Here is a 20045-nt window from a genome sequence, read left to right as displayed (position 1 = left end):
CTATAACTGACAACGTTCCTTGAACTCCCTGCAGCGAGACAGCAGAAAAACATGATTTTCACACAACACAATGTTAAATTACGACTATTATGAAGGTCTTCATCTGTAAACATCATATAACTTTATCATGACAGCGTGCGGGTGTAATTAACTTTCCAATTAAAACAAAGAATTAAGCCTGTAAAGATCACAGAACTGTCAGAAAGAAGACTTTTATAACAATTATTACTGCTTTCAGATTTTTTAAAATGGCTTTTGATTTGTTTCCCCTCATAATGGCTTTAAAGGTTTAATTGTTGTTTATGTATAAAAATTAAATTCTGACAAAGACCCACAATACAGCATCCCAGCGTGTTTGGAAGCAGAGCACAACAGTGCGACTCCATGTTGTCATCTAACAATTATAAATTCACACAGAGATGGACAGAAAATCACAACAACCGGTGTCAATCAGCAGTCATCATCAATGAACTTTACCTCTTCGGAGGGGAGACTGTCGCTGCATTTATGTGGATACTTAACATTTCTTCAATATTAGTAGTCAAAGAACCTGCTGGTAAAAATGGTCTCAACTGAGTTGATCAACACTTTGCATTATTTGCTTTGTAAACTGGTAATTCATCTGGCGCTGCCAGAGTCGTTAATTCCAGCTCTATTGCCAGGTCACTTGACCCAGGAGTTAAAGCCGATTTCACACCAACTAAAAAAGCTGGATATTAGCAGGTGTTAGCGGGCTTTTCCACCGGTGGGAAAGGGGTCTAAATCGCAATTACATACAGCAATGGTAAACACTTTAAAGCGCTCAAAGGAAACATGCTACATTTGGACCAACCTCTTGTGGGTTTCCCTGCACATCAATCCAAAAGGTCACTGTATGATTAAGAGTCTTTGTACATCTAACTGTAATGGACCTTTTCCTTTGATACCAGGGAATAGATTAGCACATGCTTCGGCAGAGGCCGGGCTTTATTCAACATTGTGCAAGTATAATTAGTCTAGTTGCTCAGGGAGTCATTATTAAAGTATTAAGCTTTGAGGTTCAACACTGGTGACTGGAGTAAAACATTAGAATCTTTGTCTTTCTAAGACCAACTAAAGGTTGAAACCCAGGCATCCGTTACATCATTGGTGAGATGGTCTAAGATATGAGCGTTCACATGGCTTTATGGCTTGATTTCTTTTTTTGAACTGCAATAATACTGCGTTAATCACAACACGAAGGCCGACGTCAGTATGACTCTGCAGCTAGCAGGTGTTGCTTTCACTGTCATTCTGTACACAGACAGACAGACAGACAGGCAGACAGACAGACAGACAGACAGGCAGGCAGGCAGGCAGGCAGGCAGGCAGGCAGGCAGGCAGATGATGCAGCTAGCCTAAATGAGTCTTTTTCCACTGGCATCGAAAAAAGTCCTCTAGGAAATCGTCAACAGCCATGAAATCGGCCGTCCACATGAACAAGCTGGTTTACTTACCTCACAGAAAGAAGTCTTGACAATTTTGTCACAATTCTGCAAATTCAGCCTTATGAATAAAGCTCAAATTAGCCCAAGATGATTGATGACAGACTTTGCATCTTAGGGAGTCAGGAAATTGGCAGCAAATACAAACACGCTCTGCTCATTGTGACCTAAAATCCACTTGAATGTTAACATGGAGACACACTTAGACTCTAGAAAGGATACGTTACCATGGTGAGCGATGTCCCCCAGGGTGGACACGAGGGACCCCTCCCCCATAGTAGGAAATTGGTCCTTAACCACCCACTATTTAACCTATATAGTGCACTCCATAGGGTGTGCGCCTTTTTGTTGGAGTTAAGTGAGGATCGCTGTACCCTAAGAAGTGCACTCAATATATCCCATGATGCACTTAAAAAAGTAGGCTAGTGGACAACCGATGCTCCCAAATCAAGCAACATAAACCCATCACACATCACCATTGCCCCCCCCCCCCCCCCCCGAAACTAGACATGAAACACTAATTATTGATTTAGTTAAAAATAATGACATAATCCTACATGAAAAAACAATGCTTGTTATGTTTATTCCGGAAGACAAAGGCCAGAGTGAAAGAGGAAGGAGGATGATGTTGAGTAGGAGTAGCAGTTATTTCCCTGATCTCTGCCTATTCTCTCCTCTACCTGTCCTTCCCCCTTCTCCTCTCTGGTCCCCCTACATGAGCCCGGTCCTGCTCAAGGTTTCTTCCTGTTAAAGGGGACTTTTTCTTGCCACTATTGCTTGTTGGGGGTCAGGCCCTGGGATTCTGGAAAGCACCTACAAACAATTTTGATTGTAACAGACCCTATAAATAAAGATTGATTTGATTTGAGTCGTCTGAGGAAGAACGTGCAATCAGCCACAATTGGCTGAATTGGAATTCCTCATGACCTAGACACCCACGTTCACGTTTAGCTAACATGTCCATGAAACCTAAAACTACAGTGTGTTGGATTTGGTGAGCAGTGAACAATCTAGTTGAGCCACTCGTGGATAAGGAACATGCTCGACAGGGTTGAGACATTTTCGACACCACATCAACATTTTAAAACTTCAAATAACGGCCTCAAATTCATCCACTGTAACAAACCACTGAGAAGGTCGCTGGTTCACAGCCAAGCTTTGTTTAATGGAAACAACAGTGAAGACCAGTCTGTTCTTCCACAGGGAAGGTTGTTCTGATTCCAAATTTCACTGTAGGGTTCTAAACAAAGGGTTGCGCAAGGATAAAAATAGTTGCTCTCTTGTTGTAAGGGGTTGGGGTACGACTCACTTGGCCGGTCAAATGTGAAGAGCAACTTAGAGAGGGAAATTCAACCCTGCTCAGCATATAGAGCAGTTGTCACGCCTGCTGTTTTGATCGGTCCGCCACTAATTGCCTCTTGTCCTCACATCTGGCAGCCCAAACACTTGTGTTGCTTATTTATTTCTTTGAAATCCCAGGTGATAAATCTGCCCCTGCATGAGGGAAGCGAGACCTTTCAGATCACTGATGTTTTGAAGCGCTTCATTCAGTACCCAGATGTTTTGAAGGTGGGGGGTTAGACTGGTGCCTGCATTGATTAGGGTATTAATTCTAAGTAGACACTGGCAGATCAGACAGCTATCAGATCCTCCCATGGCCGAGTCACAGCTAGTCGCCTAAAGGTCAAATATCTGTGATTTAGCTCTACGTCATCGAATTCTGAACCTTGTTTTAAGGTTTACGTTCCTACAATTTATTTTTTTCCTTTCTTTCCCAATAGCTAATGCGTTTCCTGTGCACGTCTACTGCATAATGCCCAGCTAGTTGCTGCTGCGGCCGAGTTAATGCATTGAATATTTTCTTTATCAATGATATATCACCTCAGCCATGTGTATCCCATCTACTATTAATTAGAATAGTTTAGTAGCTTATGTAAAGTGAAGTCTGGATGCTGTGCACACATAGAGATACCCAAGTTCTCCTCTCACCAGTTCTTTCTTTAAGGCTGTCGATTCCTTCTTGCTACCTAATCACAACTGAACTTATCAACCAAGTTAGAAGCATATCACACTCTGGTTTCTCCTTGCTTTCTTTTTTTCATAACTCGGTGTGAAATTAATGTTGGCATGAAAAAGGTATTAAGGTCCCCACTTTATGGACCACACTCTTTTTTTCACTTGAATAGCTGGTTTTATAGCAACATTGTAGGAAATTGAAATGGATACAATTGTGTTTTAAGCGTTAGTATGTGGAAGTAATCATATTATCTTATTAGGATCCCCAAACTAGCAAATGTTTCCCAGGGGAAAACCATTAAAGAGCAACAGGAAGAGGCAAATGAAATTGAACATTCTGGTTCCAGGGAAAAGAAATCGTCAGCACCCACAATGGACACCGTAGACATGAGGGACGAGATTAAATCCTTTAATATAGAGCTATGAAACAGGGGCAAAGCAGGGTTTCTTTTTATCACCGTGCGAGGTGCTGATATTGAGATCAGATGAGAACATCAGAGCTTCACAGAGATACAGTCCCGATCCAATCTGAGCATCGCTGGGTTTCTCCCCAAAGACAAGGTGGAATTCCAGAGTCTTTAATCAGGACACAAGGACTCCAGGTTGCACGCCACTGGATAATTCACAGGGAACTAGTGCTCCAGCGGTGGGAAAAGACAAGGCTGGAATCGGATAGATGGGAATGAGTGTACATCAGCGGGGTGGTGGTGCTCTGCTTGATGTTTTACCATTCACGCTGTGCCAAGTCTCCTCTGGTGCCATTGCTCCATATGTAGAAATCCTGATTTGCCACAGCATTATAAAAAACCCCTTTGATTTCACCAAGGGTCAGAAATCTGTTATCTGTAGTGTTGCCTTACAGACACAACCACAACCTAACAACGTCCATTTGTTCCAGACGCGTAACTTCTTTCCTTTTTTACCATGGAAACATTTCAAATAGGAACTAAAAACATTTTCAAGAACCTTCAAGGACCTTTCTAGAGCCTTCAAAATCATGACCAGATAAAGGGCTACCTCTCCATCCAGCTAGCAAGGTAGCTAAATTAGCAAAATAGTTAAATTATTATAGCATTGTTTTCCATGATAGATAGATGTGTGAATATCTACCGTAATTTCCGGACTATAAGCCACTACTTTTTTCCTACACTTTAAACACTGCGGCTTATTCTGCAGTGCGGCTTATTTATGGTTTTTTTCGTGGCGCACTATCACAACTATTGTGAATCAGTCATTTTTACTAACCCTCATCAACATGGAAAATACTAGAAGGAAAGCATATGATGCGACTTTTAAGTTAAAAGCGATCACTCTGGCGGTTGAAGAAGGAAATCGAGCTGCCGCGCGTAATCTTTGCATACATTACGGTAATCAATGGCGAGAAGGTGGAGACGCCAGCAGAAAGAACTGATCCAAAGCAAAAAGACGACAAAAGCTTTTAGATGTAAACATCGCAGGTGGCTCGAGCTTGAAAACGTTCTGGAAGAATGGGTGAACACACAGAGAGCAGGCGGCCGTGGTGTTTCCACTGTACAAATCAGACGGAAGGCAAAAGCAATGCCATCGCGATTAAAATAGAAGATTTTAGAGGTGGGCCATCGGGGGTTTTTAGATTGTTCATTGTTTGAGTAAAAAAGCATAAACAACGTAATTTGTGTGTAGCTGATACAAATGTATATTTCAAGGTAGCTGCATTACAGACACCTTTAGAAAAAAGAAAAGCATTTACCGGTAGAATATATTTGTTTATGTTGCTAAGCGGATTAAATTAAAAGAAAAGTTAAAAAATCCTGACATGATAAAATTTGGATTTAAGGTCTCTGTATAAACATACAAGTGAAAAGAGTGGCTGTTGTTTCTTACCTGTCTGTTTGTCACTCGTCAGTGACTTGTCTCTTACGGTAATAAAAACATATACCGGTACTGAATGTTTTCGATCTAATTTTTCATATTACTACGTAGGATACCTGCGGCTTATAATCCGGTGCGGCTTGTATAAGTACAAAATTGATTTTCTTTCTAAAATTAGATTATGCGGCTTATATTCAGGTGTGCTCTATAGTCCGGAAATTATGGTATTTATTTATTTGTTTGCTTAATACGGGGACAGTTATTGCATCACCAGTGTGTGAATGTGAGTGTGAAAGGGTGAAATTAGACCAAAGTATAAGGCACTTTAAGTGGTCCACAACAGACTAGAAAACTGATCTATATCACGTGCATTCCATTAAAAAGCCTAGCGATGGCTAGGTGCAACAGCCTCCTGCCTCGTTACCTGCATTGCTGCTGATGATTAAGTGTAGAAGCTGCTCCTCAGCTTCTATTCTGCACCACCACCTCTTCCAGGGTGACAAGCGGGGCCCAACAACAGACCCTGGTTTTTTAATGAGTTTGTTCAGCCTGTCGGTGTCCTTTGCTTTGAAGTCGGCACCCCAACACTTTGCAGCAAAGATGACAGTGCTCGCTACAACATACTGATGAAACATCTGGAGCATCTTGTTGCATATGTTAAAAGAGCCGAGCAACTGAGGAAGTAGTGCTCCAGCCGTTGCGTGGAGCCGTGGAGTCTATGGTGACAGACGGGATCAAACTCCTCACAACAAGTGTAGGTCTGTATTTACTGATGGCTGAAACTAGATCCATACTCATTTGCATTTCATTTCTTAGACGGTGAACTGTTGCTGCCTTTGTTCTCCTGAGGAGTTTTAGTCATTAAAAACAGGTCACGCATATACTGAAGACCCTGTTATCATTTTAAATGATGGTCACGGTGCAAACAATCACCTATGACGCCATAGCTGTCATCATTTAAGACTTGATTGGGTCCTTGGAGTCAGTGTGTGTCCTTCCGCCATCGATCATCTGCAGTTGTGCAACAATTACTGGAAGAATAGAGACGACCCTCAGTGATAAACAAAAGAAATTACCTGGAACCCCTGGGTCTGTTGTCTTTCTTAATTGCTGTTGAGCAGATAAACTTGTTTTATCTTGTTGCAGCTGCCTGCAAACTATGCAGTCTCAGAGAAGCTGATAATATAAGAAACTGATAATTGTAATTTATTAGGACAGACAATGGGTCAGAAAGCCATAATGTTTGTGGTCCTCAGGGTGAAAACGGTTCTGTCACACACATGTGAGACAAATATCGGATATTTAGGGACACGGCTAAAAGTTCCAAGCTCCATAATGTTGTATTTAGACAAATCCCTTGTGGTTAAATTCACTGTTACATGTTACAAGAGTGTTATTTTCGAGTCATCTAAAGTCAATAATATGCTGAAATCAACAAGTCAGTTTTAGGTAAGCCCCGAGGCTAACGATAAGTTTGACACGCACAGTTTCCACTTTTACAATCTGAAACTGTTGTTTGTTGACGAGCGTCTCCATGCATAAACGCATAGAGATAAAATCTTGGCTATGAGGATAACAGATAAAAGTTTTTAGAATCCTAAAAATAAAGTCCAACACTGTACGGTTGCCTCCTTAGCAGTTTGAACTTGGCGCTAAGTACAGCAGAATTACTGCGCAGCGTGTTAACCAGCCTGTTAGTGGTCATTACTTCTGGCGCTGGGTCTGAAAATGACAACATAAAGGTGCATTTGAAGAGTTCGTACTCAACCTGAAAACAACTTTAATGATGTTTTGGAAATGGCAGCAGACCAACTGCCCACCAAACGACTATCCAACATAAACCATTCATTTTCCTGAAGCCTGGACCTCCGTCTTGGCTCCCTAGAATCATGTTTAAACTATTTCTACAGCTTCATAACGAAGCATAAATGAAGCCTAAGTAATGAGGTGGCAGTGAATGGCCCGTGTATACTTTTTCCCAAACCCTTTTACACCGGGCCCTGACCTTTTTAACCAGCAGAATTAATTGGGCAGGGCTAACCTTTCAGAGGATAGAAGGCTGAGAAGTAAGACCAGTGTTCCCAGGCTGCCTCATTATACCACACTGGCTTTGGAGTGGAACAGCACCTTCTGCCCCTATAGTTTTAGGACGTTCGTCAGGACATCAGCAGCTCAAATGGGAAATAATTTTCAGGTCAGTCCAAATTAGCCCTGGATTTTAGACCTTATTCTTATATCAAAAAGATTTTAGTGGAGGGTAAGATGAGGTTGTAACACCATCCTGTCCCAGGAAATCTAGTTTAGTGACACTTAAATGACATTAAGACACTTTTGAATGCACATGTTAGAAACTCTGGATAAGTATTGATGCTTAAATGATAACTGATTAAGTGATTTGGTTACTGACCGGTAATGGGGGAACCCGAAGCCCTTTAGCCAGCGACTGTTGCTGGAATAAACCAACGACTTTATTACAGACCCAACGAATCATAAAGGTAGCATATAACAGGCTCAACCCACCGGCCTGATGCGCGGCCTCTCTTTATTGTCACCGCTTTTCAACGTCACTTTTAAGTGTCTGTGGCATCCCAACTTTAATCCAAGATGACTAATGTTCCACGGTGGCTGCTCAGAGGATTCCGTGGCTTTGCTGAATGAGAACAACTGCTCACAAACACAAGTGCAATGAGAGTTCCCGTTTTCCTTCATATATCTTGGTGGACTTGTGGAGTGTGGACCTCGGTGTGGGGGGGTCGTATGCAGGCTGCACATTTGACAGTCCTGCTGTAAATTCCCCTCAGTGTGAATTGTGCGTTTCCGTGACGGGCTCTCACACCATCAAGGGTGTATTTTCATTTGGTGCATGGTGAACGCTAGGATAGACCCCCCACTGTGACCCCCGGTTGGTGTCAGTTAACAGAAGGTGACCAGTTGAATATTCTCAAAACTACTTCAGAAAAAAATAAAATAAAACTCCCTGTGCAAGTAAACACCTCCACTGAAACTAATATTTCACGATGAGAATCATTTCCGTCCACTGGGGAGAACGTAAGCTTTTTTCGCTTCTGCAGGAGATGATGATCTAAAGGGAGTTTTAGTTTTTATGTTTCTTTTTTCCCCTGCAAGTAATCCAGCGGTACGCACAAAGAGCGAAATAGTGAAAACGATCCTTACAAAAAAGAAGGCTAAAGAGATTGGGGTCATTTCAGGTTTTTATGGGCAGTTCATTTACATGTTAACATGTATTAGGTTGATTTTTTTTTTCAAATTGCCATTTTTTGCCATAAGAGAAGATGGACGTGATACAAGCAGCTGCAGTGTATTCTCATGAAAACACTGGTCAATCAAACTTTTGAATCTTAGTATCTTTATATTTATAAATGATGGCTGGCAAAATGAATATGTCGCACATTTTTATGACCTTCCTGTATTCAATCAGTTCGGCAGCACGTCAAAAATTGTCCTTACAAAGTCAGAAAGACGAGTTGTAGCTTAAATTTTTATTCTTACAAAGGTTTGTTAAAGTAAAAAGAGAATATGGTGGTTTACACAGAAACCAAATATTTCATTGACAATTGCAGCAAGCAACACGCCGCTGACACAAATTAAAAACAAAACCAGCATTTTATTTCTAATATACATACATATTTAAAACTGATCGCAGCAATATTGTGATGTTTACCAGTCCTGTCGCATCTATTCTAACAGTACAATGAATGTTTGGGGGCTCAGACAAAAGGTTGAACTATTGAACTATTTTTACATTAATGTCAAATTTGTCTGCTCAGCAGTGAAAAGACCCAGGAACTTTCTCAATGCTAATCCTAACCGTGGAATAATCATAACAATGAAAATAATGTTAGTAGTCAGACAACAAAAGCATGGGTTTGAACCAAGAACCAGTCCCCTACAGACTGAGCCCCCATCATATCGTTTAATGTAGAGAGGGTACATATTTACCATGCTTGCGTATCAGGGGTAACATAAAATCTTGGACTATTTTAAAGGGTAATAGGTTTTCCCGTCTTGTAGCAAGATTGCGCAACACAAATGAAAATGGGTTATGGAATATGTTTTCTCATCAGAAAATGATTTTCAAGGCAAAAACAAACAGTCTAGACAAATGCGACAACTTCACACAATGCAAATGACTTGTGGGTGTTTGTGTAGACAACATATTGCTGCAGCTTTTGATATTTAATGTATATTAAAAGTATTTTGGCTTTTCTTTTCCGTAGCAATGCCTTCATAGAAGTTGGTGAAGGAAAATGTATTAGCTGTTTAATGCTAAAGGTATTAATTGCAGCATTTAATGAGCCACTTAGCTTCATTCCTGTCACAGACTGATGACATTTGATAAAACCACAGCAAAAATCCTTGAAATAACAACAACAATAATGATGAATCATGCATTTAGTGCTATATAAATGCACAGACCAATGCAAGTGCTAAAGAATTTTAAAGCCCTCAGAACAACAGCTACATTTTGGATGTTTATCTTTCAAATCCGTTTTCACTCTTGTTGCTTTTGTCTGATTAGATGCTCTCCTGCATACAGAACAGTGAAATTTAGACGTTGAATTCAATCATACTGGGTAATTGCACAGATATTGTCTTTCCAAAGGGGAAAATGCTCACTCCTGCATCTTAATGAAATTTTCATGTCATTAGTAATTACACCCTCTCTAGCACAGTGACATTTCTGCTTTCATTACCAGTGCCACCCAAACACTTCTAACAATACGCCTGCTGACTGAATGCCAGGTTTTCTTGAAATAACACAGCTTTAGGAAAGAAAAACTCTCCCCAAGCCCAAAATACAATTCTACTTTATATGCCATGGATTCAGTCTAGGTAAGAATGCCTTATCTATATGCAAATGATAAGTTATCAACTTCAATAACTTTTGAAAGAAGTGTCTCCAAACATGCTATTGCATTCATTTGTCAGGTTGCCAAGGTGGCCCAGTTTCTAATGCAAAGTATTCAATCTTGAGGGAGGTGGCAGCAAAAGCAGAAGCGGTACATGGGAAAGAGGGGAGAGTTAAGCACGGAAAGCACCGGTGTTGATAATGAGTTTTGTTTGTGTGTCCCACTTCATCTTTGTAGCCAATGATAAATCAGCTAGTACAAAGCAAATAACCAACACCCCTATAATGCTAATTGAAACAATTTCCTCTTGCGCCAAAGAGGATTGAGCAGCATTGGGGAGAAGATATGTGGTATGTCCTTGAGAGGAAAAGAATCAGCATCTAACAGCTACATGCAAAGGAAACAGGTGTAGGACCGCTGTAGAGGCGGTCCTATCGCAATGACATCATCAGAGCACCATTTCATTGAGACTGGTGCATGCTTGGTTTGTCAATTGGTGAAAACCGAGTGTTAAGATGACTCAACTCAAAGGTCATATTATAAGGTCATATAATCCACATGGTTACTGTAAAGTACAACGCCTAGCAGCCATATTCCCTTCCTCATTTTTACCTTTAAACATGACAGATTTCTTTTGCCTCAGTAGTTTCGACCCATTCCTTTCTATTGATGTTTGCCTTTTCATTGTTGTCCAAGGTTTACAGTTTTCCTTCAAGGCATTTTTGTGGCCTTCTTAAACAGAGTGCGTAAAATTTATTTTTAAAATAATTGCATTAACTGGCATTTTTATGTAGATTTTAATTACAGCCATTTTCACTTCCAACTTTATGTATTTTACATCTTTTTCATGATTACTTTTAAAGGTGTCCTTCCAAACCCGTGCACGTGCGTATTTCAACACTTGAGCATTGTCTTGTTTAGACACCATCTCTATATGTTTCCCTTCAGTTGTTTGTCAACTCAGAACAATGCAGTAATAAAAGGGCAGCATAGGCTAACATCAGATGTTTGTCCTTGAGGTTTTGGAGGGTTATAATATTGATTTATATCACATTCTTCACCTGTGAACAACATATTTTTCAAATGGAATATTATTGAATAACAGGGCTCTTGTGTTTTTATGGTTCTTACAGCAACTGGAGGGTTGGACAAAACATTAACAGTAAATGATCAAAAAGCAAAAAAAATGTGAACAATTTACGTTATTGCAGAAATTCCATCTTAAAATAGCCCCCCTTTGTAACATCACTTTTTCTTGGAGTGAGTCGCCTGCTGAGAAGAGTCTGGCTGCATGTTTTTCCATCTGTCTATGGGTTTATGGTAACTGTACGAATGTCTCATTCTACCCTAAGTGCTGCCAATTCAATAAACTACCACTAAAATCCCTGTGGAGGTCTCATCCTGTTGGGATCTGTCTGTGGATTATTTACTGTCATTTCAGATTTGCTGTGTCTTGTCTTCCCCTACCCGCCTCTGACAGAACCCAAACTACCCTCATGGGTCTCAGCTGCTTCTAATTGTCTCCTTGTGTATTTAAAACTGATTCTCCTTCCCAAGTTGTTGTTTACTGTTGTTCATTCCCTGGATCTGTCAGCCTGTGTGGTATGAACACATCGCGGTCCTGCTAACACACACTGTCACATATCGGACTCGGGGTGACATGTATCGATCACTTGAAACCAGAGAGGGGTGTAGTTGTCAACTGGTCACCATCTGACTCTGGAGGCAATTAATGAATATCGACATGGCAGGAAGAATGCGGCTTCAACGGTTGCTGGGAGTTGTCTGGCAAGGCCACAGAGAAGGACACCTCGATGGCCTTGAGGAGACTGTGGTCCATCGGGTCCTCAGAAGGCGGTTCAACATTGTGTGTGTGTGTGTGTGTGTGTGTGAAGGGGGGGGGGGGGGGGGGGGGGGTTGCTGCTGATCTCGAATTGGGACGGTGTGTGTTATTTGAAGAATTCCCGCAAAGACTTCGATAATTCCAGTAAGAGGCCTCTAATTGAGCCCTCTAATCTGCCCAGAATTTCTCAAAAGTAGGAGTACATTGGTTTACACACCTCTACCAGAGATAGTGGAGCAGAGGACCAGCTCCACACCTTCAGCAGGGTCTTGGAAGGAACATGGAAGTTCACTCTACCAGTCTTCATGTGCTTTGTGGCCTTGGAGAAAGTGTTTAACCATGTCCTTTGGATTCATGTGGGTTTTATATTTCCATAAAGGTCTATTACCTTTAAGGAAAAAAAATAATTTCAGGCTCAGCCTGGTTGTTGAAGGCTTCCATTTGGTGGCCTCTCCTTTTACAGATGACGTGACTCTATTAATCTTCAACTCTCATTGGAACCACTGGCAACCAAATGTGTAAAGCAACTAGCATCAGAGTTAACACCTCCCAATCCAAATCCTTGCCCTCCCAAAGCTCATGGAAACAACCCTTTAAATTAAAGGGATGGGGATGAGTTCCTGAACCTAGTGAAGGAGTTCAAGTATCTTGGAGCCTTGTTCATGCATGAGGGAGGAATGGAGCAGGAGATCGTCAGGCAGATCAGTGCGGTGTGGAGGGACAGCAGTTCTACTCTCCTACTGTCCCTGTGACCCCAGTATGGAGACACAGATGATGAATAATTGTTTGCTGGACAAAGTTTAGGCCCTGATAAGACCAGAGTGCAGTGCTAAGTGTCGCAGAGTTGTGAGTTACAGGAGCTGCTGCTGGGACTTCAAGATGGTCGTAGTGACAGTGAGACCGTGAGGGTCGCGAATGAAACTGTTGAAATAAAAACCCTTTTGTTTTAAGTCAGGAGCTGAAGAGAACTCAAGTCAAGAGAAATGAAATGAAAAGAACAACCAAAACATTTCTTGAAAAGAAAGCACCTTTGAGCTTTGGGTGATATCATTTAGAAGGAGATGCAAAATCTCTTTTACATGTAATCTCAGCTAAAATCCAAATTTTGACTGAATCGCCTGATAAATCGGCGTCGCCATGTTCATTAGTATTTTTATACAGTTCCTTTTAGATATTTGCTGAAGAAAAATGACTGTCTTCAAATATTTACGTACCTTCGCAAAGGCTAATTTTAAAGTCAGACATTATATCACATTCCGGTTGCAAATTTAAAAATAACAGGCCCAAGATAATAAACTGCCCCGGACATATCTGCCCCATCTGTCTCAGTGAGCAGATCTCGTAGAGCTCTCTACACCTTCCAGCTTTCCAACTCCTCCGCACGAACCACCACATTCCGGATGCTAATACTTATTCAAAGGTGTTGAGTATTTCTTGTATAACCATTAATTCCATCATATATTGTCCTGGATCCAAGTTAGAGAATATTTGTCTCTTTCTTTTTAAAACACACACACACCCACACACACATACACAATTGAAGAACTAAGGGCATGAAATCAATCTCAATATTCACACCTAGTTCACTAAAAGCCTCTTCCCTGACAGATACCATCAAAGTCCTCACAATAACTGTGGTGCCAGAAAGGGGCCGTTTTACCTCTTCATTGTATGAAGTGAGACCCTGTAGGACTCAAGGTTAACCTGTATCACCAAGATAAATCATTGCGCTGATACAAGAAGACAAATCTACAGCGCAGGGTCCCTCGTTCCCCCAGCACCACTCCCAAACAGTTTATTGGTATTTTCACGATAAGCACGCGGGTCCTGTGCTGGAGCTTTTTCAGACCCTCCAATCTCTACACAAATGGCTGTTCAGCACATTTGTAACTCTAAAATATGCCGGGCAATTCCCCTGACATGGCCCTAGACTGCACCACGTGCACTCTGATAAGGCATATGTTAACAGGGTGAAGTCCAGTGCTCACAGCACTCATGTCTCTGAGAGCTAATGTAAATTTCAACATTCACTGTTTTCGCCATCAAAACGCTTGATCGACAAAAAGCCTGATATTCATTTTTCTCTTTAAATGCCTGACTCAGTGACTGCAAGTCTCCAGAGGTGATATGCTCTTTACATTCATCACATCAAATATGCAGCTGAAAGAGGCACAGTTTGTAAAGAAAAGTCTTCTAGTTCAGTGTTAAAGGGTTCTCCTGAATCCTTTAATTTGATTGTTCCTAATCCTGAGTCATGGTAACCAAGGGATCATTCTATCTATTGATGTAGCTGGGAGGTGTCTGAAGTCATTTCCTCTTGAAAGCTGACCCAGTGACACTCTGGCAGTTACACAGTCTAGTTGTACGGATCCATAAAAGAAGCTACTGTAATAATAATCATCACTATAGTCGTGATAATAGCAATGTAACTGTCTATCTATACAGAGATGTGAATGTAAACATCTCTGTCTCTCTTAATATCAATCTGATGGCTAACTAATTGTTCTGGCGTTTGTTAAATATTTATTTGCAGACCACTAATTGGTCATTGAGTCATTCCTACAATATCAAACTCCTCTCCTGTTTCTTATACCACCCAGTTATTAAAGTGAGCACTTTGTGCCTCAGAGAACATCCTAATGAGTCTGTCAATGTACAATAATGCCTGTCTAGGCACAAAGAACTCATCAAACATCAGCAAGCAACAGACATTGTCTTAATCCACAAGACAAAGGAGTGGAACCAGTCATTCTCACAGGTTTCAGTTCAGATTGCAACCACTAATCCGTGCCCACAACAGCCTATGGAGACAAAAATGCTACTAATAACAAAAAGTTGTTCAGCTGTGCAGAAGTCTGAAGCGAGCAGTTAGAAAAAGGAGCATTGTTGCCAACGTTTAGTTTTCCAAGTCGGAGTAAGACGAAGACTAAAAACAAACAGCATCTGTTAACAAAGGCAAACTGTGTGACCTACTTCGAGCCAAGCTCCAAATGAAAAGGTCTACTTTCCCATGTTCTGCGTTCTTTGCACTTCAAAGTTTCATTCTCATTACTTGCATTTGAACCCAGATGACAACACAATGTAGGCTCTCCTCTTCAGCTCAGCTTGTTTTCATGCCGTGCTGCATTTGGCTTTCTCTGAAGGCAGAGGAAGACTTAAGACATATGTGCCAGGGTTTGACTCACTCTGAGTACAGGTCCTGGCTGAGGAACGCTTTGGTGCTGAAGGTGGGCACCCAAACATAGGGACCAATGATTTTGGGGCCAGCAAGATCTGAAATATAATTACAAAATTAACCAGTTAAAATGAAAATGGAATCATCTTAAGATTTTCTCCCATGGCACCAAAGGAAACAAAGGTTCAAAGTCCCATTCAGTCCAATATTTTGTGGACTGCTGGCTTGGTTGAGGATAGCTTCCTTGTAATTCACAACAATCAGTCGTTTCAAATGCTGTGTCTTTACCCAATGGGTTTGAAAAAGGTCAGGGCAAAAGGGCAAGTATTTGCTCCCAGGCAGGCTTGTGGTACACCCACAAGTATTATAAAGTACAATATATATCCTGTATTTTAATGGTTAGAATAACTAAAGCATGTTACAGAAGTATTAACACCAGTTAATAACACAACCGTATTTTCTGTAAAGTCACTATCGCCTGGAAGCACTTATCTATTAATTATCAACACTACAGGTTGTGTTAATTTTCTTGGTGCACACTGGTTCATAAATATATGCAATTATTCAGTATATGTCATAGAAAGATAGAGCATGCACATTTGACTAACGCCATCATTAATTCTATGGGATAATTGCTAACATCGGTGTTCAAATTCTTCACTTCCTGTCCGTTCCTCTTGGGTTGCTCTGCTCTCGGTTAAGCGACTATACATTGTTTAATTGCTTTGACCTTATTGAGTCCATTACTTCTTATTGTTTATTGATTAGTGCCAACATTCACTGTTGATATATTGGGTTATTTATTTGCTTTATAGTCAATGTTTGATGTAATTAACTTAATGATTCTTCTCTAAGTATGTGCTTCTCTGCCTCTATCCATGTGTGTGTGTGTGTGTGTGTGTGTGTGTGTGTGTGCCTATGACTGTACACCTTTTGATATTATTGTTGTCATGAAAAATTTATCTGTTTGCTCTATATATCACATTACTAAAAAAGAAAATCCAAACGTGATTTTGTGTGTTAGAATATGTGTGTTAGAGAGTAGGACTGGCACAAGTGTGTGTGTGTGTGTGTGTGTGTGTGTGTGTGTGTGTGTGTGTGTGTACATCTGCAAGAGCCTCTGATTATCCAGCAGTTTAAAGAAATTTAAGGGTTCACCCAATTAGTTTCATATTGGTCAGTGCAGGAGCACCTCTAATTTGATCTGGACCAACGTTAAGAGCTCAAACTCAGCTTCCAATGAGAGCAGCGACTGTGGTGGATGGTGCAGATACAGGTGTCATGAAAAGGAATCAAAAATGGACTCAATCCACAAATAAAAGCGCAGATACGTTGGCTCTGATCTATTAAATGGATCTAATCAACTTTATTTACTTTTAGTGTGGAAGTTATAGTCACATTTCCTTATATATTGGGTAGCATCCAGCTCTCTTCCGAAGAAACACAAACTCAGAGTGAGGCTGAAATATGAAATCATGACAGCGATGGAGTACATTTGAGGAAGAATCAAACTTGATGAATTTAAAGTGGTGTCTAACCAAAGACCCACAGCAAAGAAGGAAGGAATAGCATAATCAATAAATGAATCAACTAAATAAAAAAGACAATTAAAATAACTTGTTTGATTAAATTCCAGTGCTAAAGTCAAGATGAGCTGTACTTAACACTGAACTCCTGGCAACGTTAGCTTGAGGACACTGTACAGCCACTACTTAGCTGTCACTCAAAAACTCATTAGTGAACACAGAGACCTCCCTGAAGATGCAAACAATATTACTGAGGAGATGTTTGTGCAGAAATGCAAACAAAAGTCAGGATGTCTCTCTCCCTCTCTGTCTCTTTCTCTCTTCAACTGCTTCCATCTCTCTTCAAGACCCTTTCTGCCTGCTAACTATAAAAACCAAATTTTAAATAAAGGCTTTCAAACATTTAAGCCTGTCGGCTGTAAAATCAATTGGTCTTCATGTGCTTCATTAAAGGGGCCAGGAGGTCATTTATTTACCTGCTTACTTAGTTACTCTCAAAGACACGATTTTTAATTATGACAATTTCCAAACACATAATCTTTTCTTACACATCGTGCAGCAATTGTCATTCTATTCACAATGGGTATTTAGATAAAGCCCTGAATAAAGCAGGGTTCAACCTTATCTCCTAATTACTGTTCCTGGCTTTAGCAACAGTAAATGTCACCGACTAGCATTGAAAGTGAGGGACGAACAACAGCAGGATTTCAGTTTTTTTTAAAGCACTTTTAAGTTATGCTAACTCGTTGTTATGAAATGATCACAGCGACAGCGCCGATGTCGTACCAAAGTTTATGAGATCTCATGCGGTGCAGTGTAAGATGCAATTAAATTCTAAGATTGCAAAAATGGGGCCTTAAGTTAAAGTGGATCCTTGAGTTAATGACCTTAGAAATGCTCCTTTGAGTCAGGTGCATGCCTGGAGTCTTATTAAGGTAATGATTTTGTGCTTTCCTTGTGCAAAACGAATAATGCTTATGGGAGCCGTGCTTTAAAATTGAACGGTTTAAAAAGAAAAAGCGAGCTCGGACCTCAGCTCGATTGAAGACAATTGTACACTTGAGAATTAGAAAGAATATGACAGAATGAAAGCATTTCTGCTGCAAAGAATGGCTCAAAGTCCTCCTGAACTATGCAGATCAGAGCCACAGCTACAGAAAGTGCCTGGTTGAGGTTCTTGCTGCTAAAAACAGGGTCCACCAGTGATTAATTTAAAGGGTTGTTTCCATGAGCTTTTTTCTGTGTTACTGTTCAAGGCAGCTTGAATGTCAGTGCCCTTGTGTTCAAAAACCATGAAATTCCAGAAGGTTCCAGGACTTTTTCTTGCCTCTGCACATCTCTTGTTGCACATGTCTTTCTTGCTGCTGTTCGTCAGAAACTGACATTCAGAGAGTTTCTGTTTTTGAGTAATGGTTGTCGACCAAAAGTTGGGGTGGTAGCAGGTGAGGTTCCAGGACACTTCTGACATGCCCTTGGGCAAGCTACAAAATCTCAAAATGCTCAGAGTGCCTGTTGAGAGCACCTTACTCACTCTTACACCCTTCTGTTTATCTTTGGATATGCATGCGTTCATTATGCACTATATTCCTGAATACTGTATGTATCTTGTAAGCAATAAACAAGCTAAAAATGGTAATATACTTCTGAGGATTCATGGTTCTATTCTATATATGAAGTGTTTCTAATCCTAACCTCAGGGGGTGCAGCGGTGTATATAACAGTTGAATATAATTGTAGAACCTCGACTCTCTCTGTGAGCTAAGTCCCTTTGTCATAAATATATCTGATAAATATCATTTTAAAGGATATACACGTTCTTGTTAATGTAGATTTGAACCTTCTCATTGAGAAAAGCTATTTTGGCCCTATTCTACGTATATTATAAGGCTTCTGTCTTCTGATTAGCCACCTATTGTTGATGGACAAATAGTTTATTTCAGTGATAAAACCATCAGGGTTACATGATTGTATAATCTTATGTGTGTGTGTGTTGGGGGGGTTAAGGTTTTTTTTTTTTTTTTTTTAAATTGTGTGCCTTGCTGTCCTTTCATTTGTCTGAGCAAGGTTAAAAAAAAAAACAGAAACACGTCACTATAGATCATCATCAAAGTCTCATCTCCGAAGTCTCTGAAAGATGGATTCTTACTGAAGCAACCCACAACACACATCCCTGCAGACAGATCCTATTTATTTCTACATTTCATATTTGTTTCAATTAAATTACTTTATGGTTTGATAAAATGGTTTTGGGCCAATGAGAACAGCAAGATATTAAAGGCTTTAGAATATAACCTCATATTTCTGGAAAACAAAATCAAGTGGAAACTGCGGTAAACATCTTATAGGGCAAAAGCCTTGAGTGCTAAATGAGGTGAGCAGGATCTGATGTCACCTGAGGGATTGATCAGGATATCGCATTTGTTGTTTTGAATAAATGGCCTACTGAAGTGAGATAACACATCCCACATGAGCTATGATGCTGGTAATTGCAAGGCCAAACTTCATGCAGGATTCATGCCTGGAAAAAGTGACAGAATGTAAATGGAGACACCGGTGACAACTTAGTTTAATGCTGAGGGAGCTGGTGTACAGCCAGTGTTGTCTATTTTATGTCCTGCCTGTCAGTTATTTCATCTGGGCTCTGAATTTGTGCACTTAAAGATACATTAAAAGTCTGGCTGACTGTTTACTAAAACTAGTGCTGCGTTCAAGGACAGTCCAAAACAGGAATGGATGAACTCATTAATACTAGAGGGAATAATTGATATTGCATACATAAAACTTGTGATACGGTCGGAGGAAGGTCTTAGTGCTTCTGTAATGACTTGAGACCGCCGTGATGCACCCCCAGCAAAGCGTCTCCGATGGCTTTGGCCACCAACTAGCAACCAGAGGGAAACAACAGAGATGTAGCTGAGTCTTAGCAACTATCAATGTGAGGCTCAACCAGGTATGTGAGACTCACTCTGTTACCAGATGGTTCAAACAGCCTCCAAGCGATCTTCTGGCTGGGGGCTGAGGGTGGGGGCTGGAACTGGGCTGAATCATCTGAGAGTGATGTGGTTGAAATTGGCAGCGTGGAATCATTCCGGATGACCCAACACACCATATAAATCTCAAAGTCAGTGCCTTGGACACATTGGTCTAGAGTGGAAAAGTCACTAATAAATCCCTAATATGAAGCCGCTCTGCCTTTCATGGTGGCTCTCTGCCCAGTCATTGTCGACAATTTTGCTGACGTCAGCTCTGAATCGGTCCCTTTCTGCGGAACAATAGCCAATCTCCTCCAGTGTTTCAGGT

The sequence above is a fragment of the Takifugu rubripes genome, chromosome 17 (assembly GCF_901000725.2).
Source record: "Takifugu rubripes chromosome 17, fTakRub1.2, whole genome shotgun sequence".
Taxonomy (NCBI): Eukaryota; Metazoa; Chordata; class Actinopteri; order Tetraodontiformes; family Tetraodontidae; genus Takifugu; species Takifugu rubripes.
Note: the sequence above shows the minus strand (reverse complement) of the source record.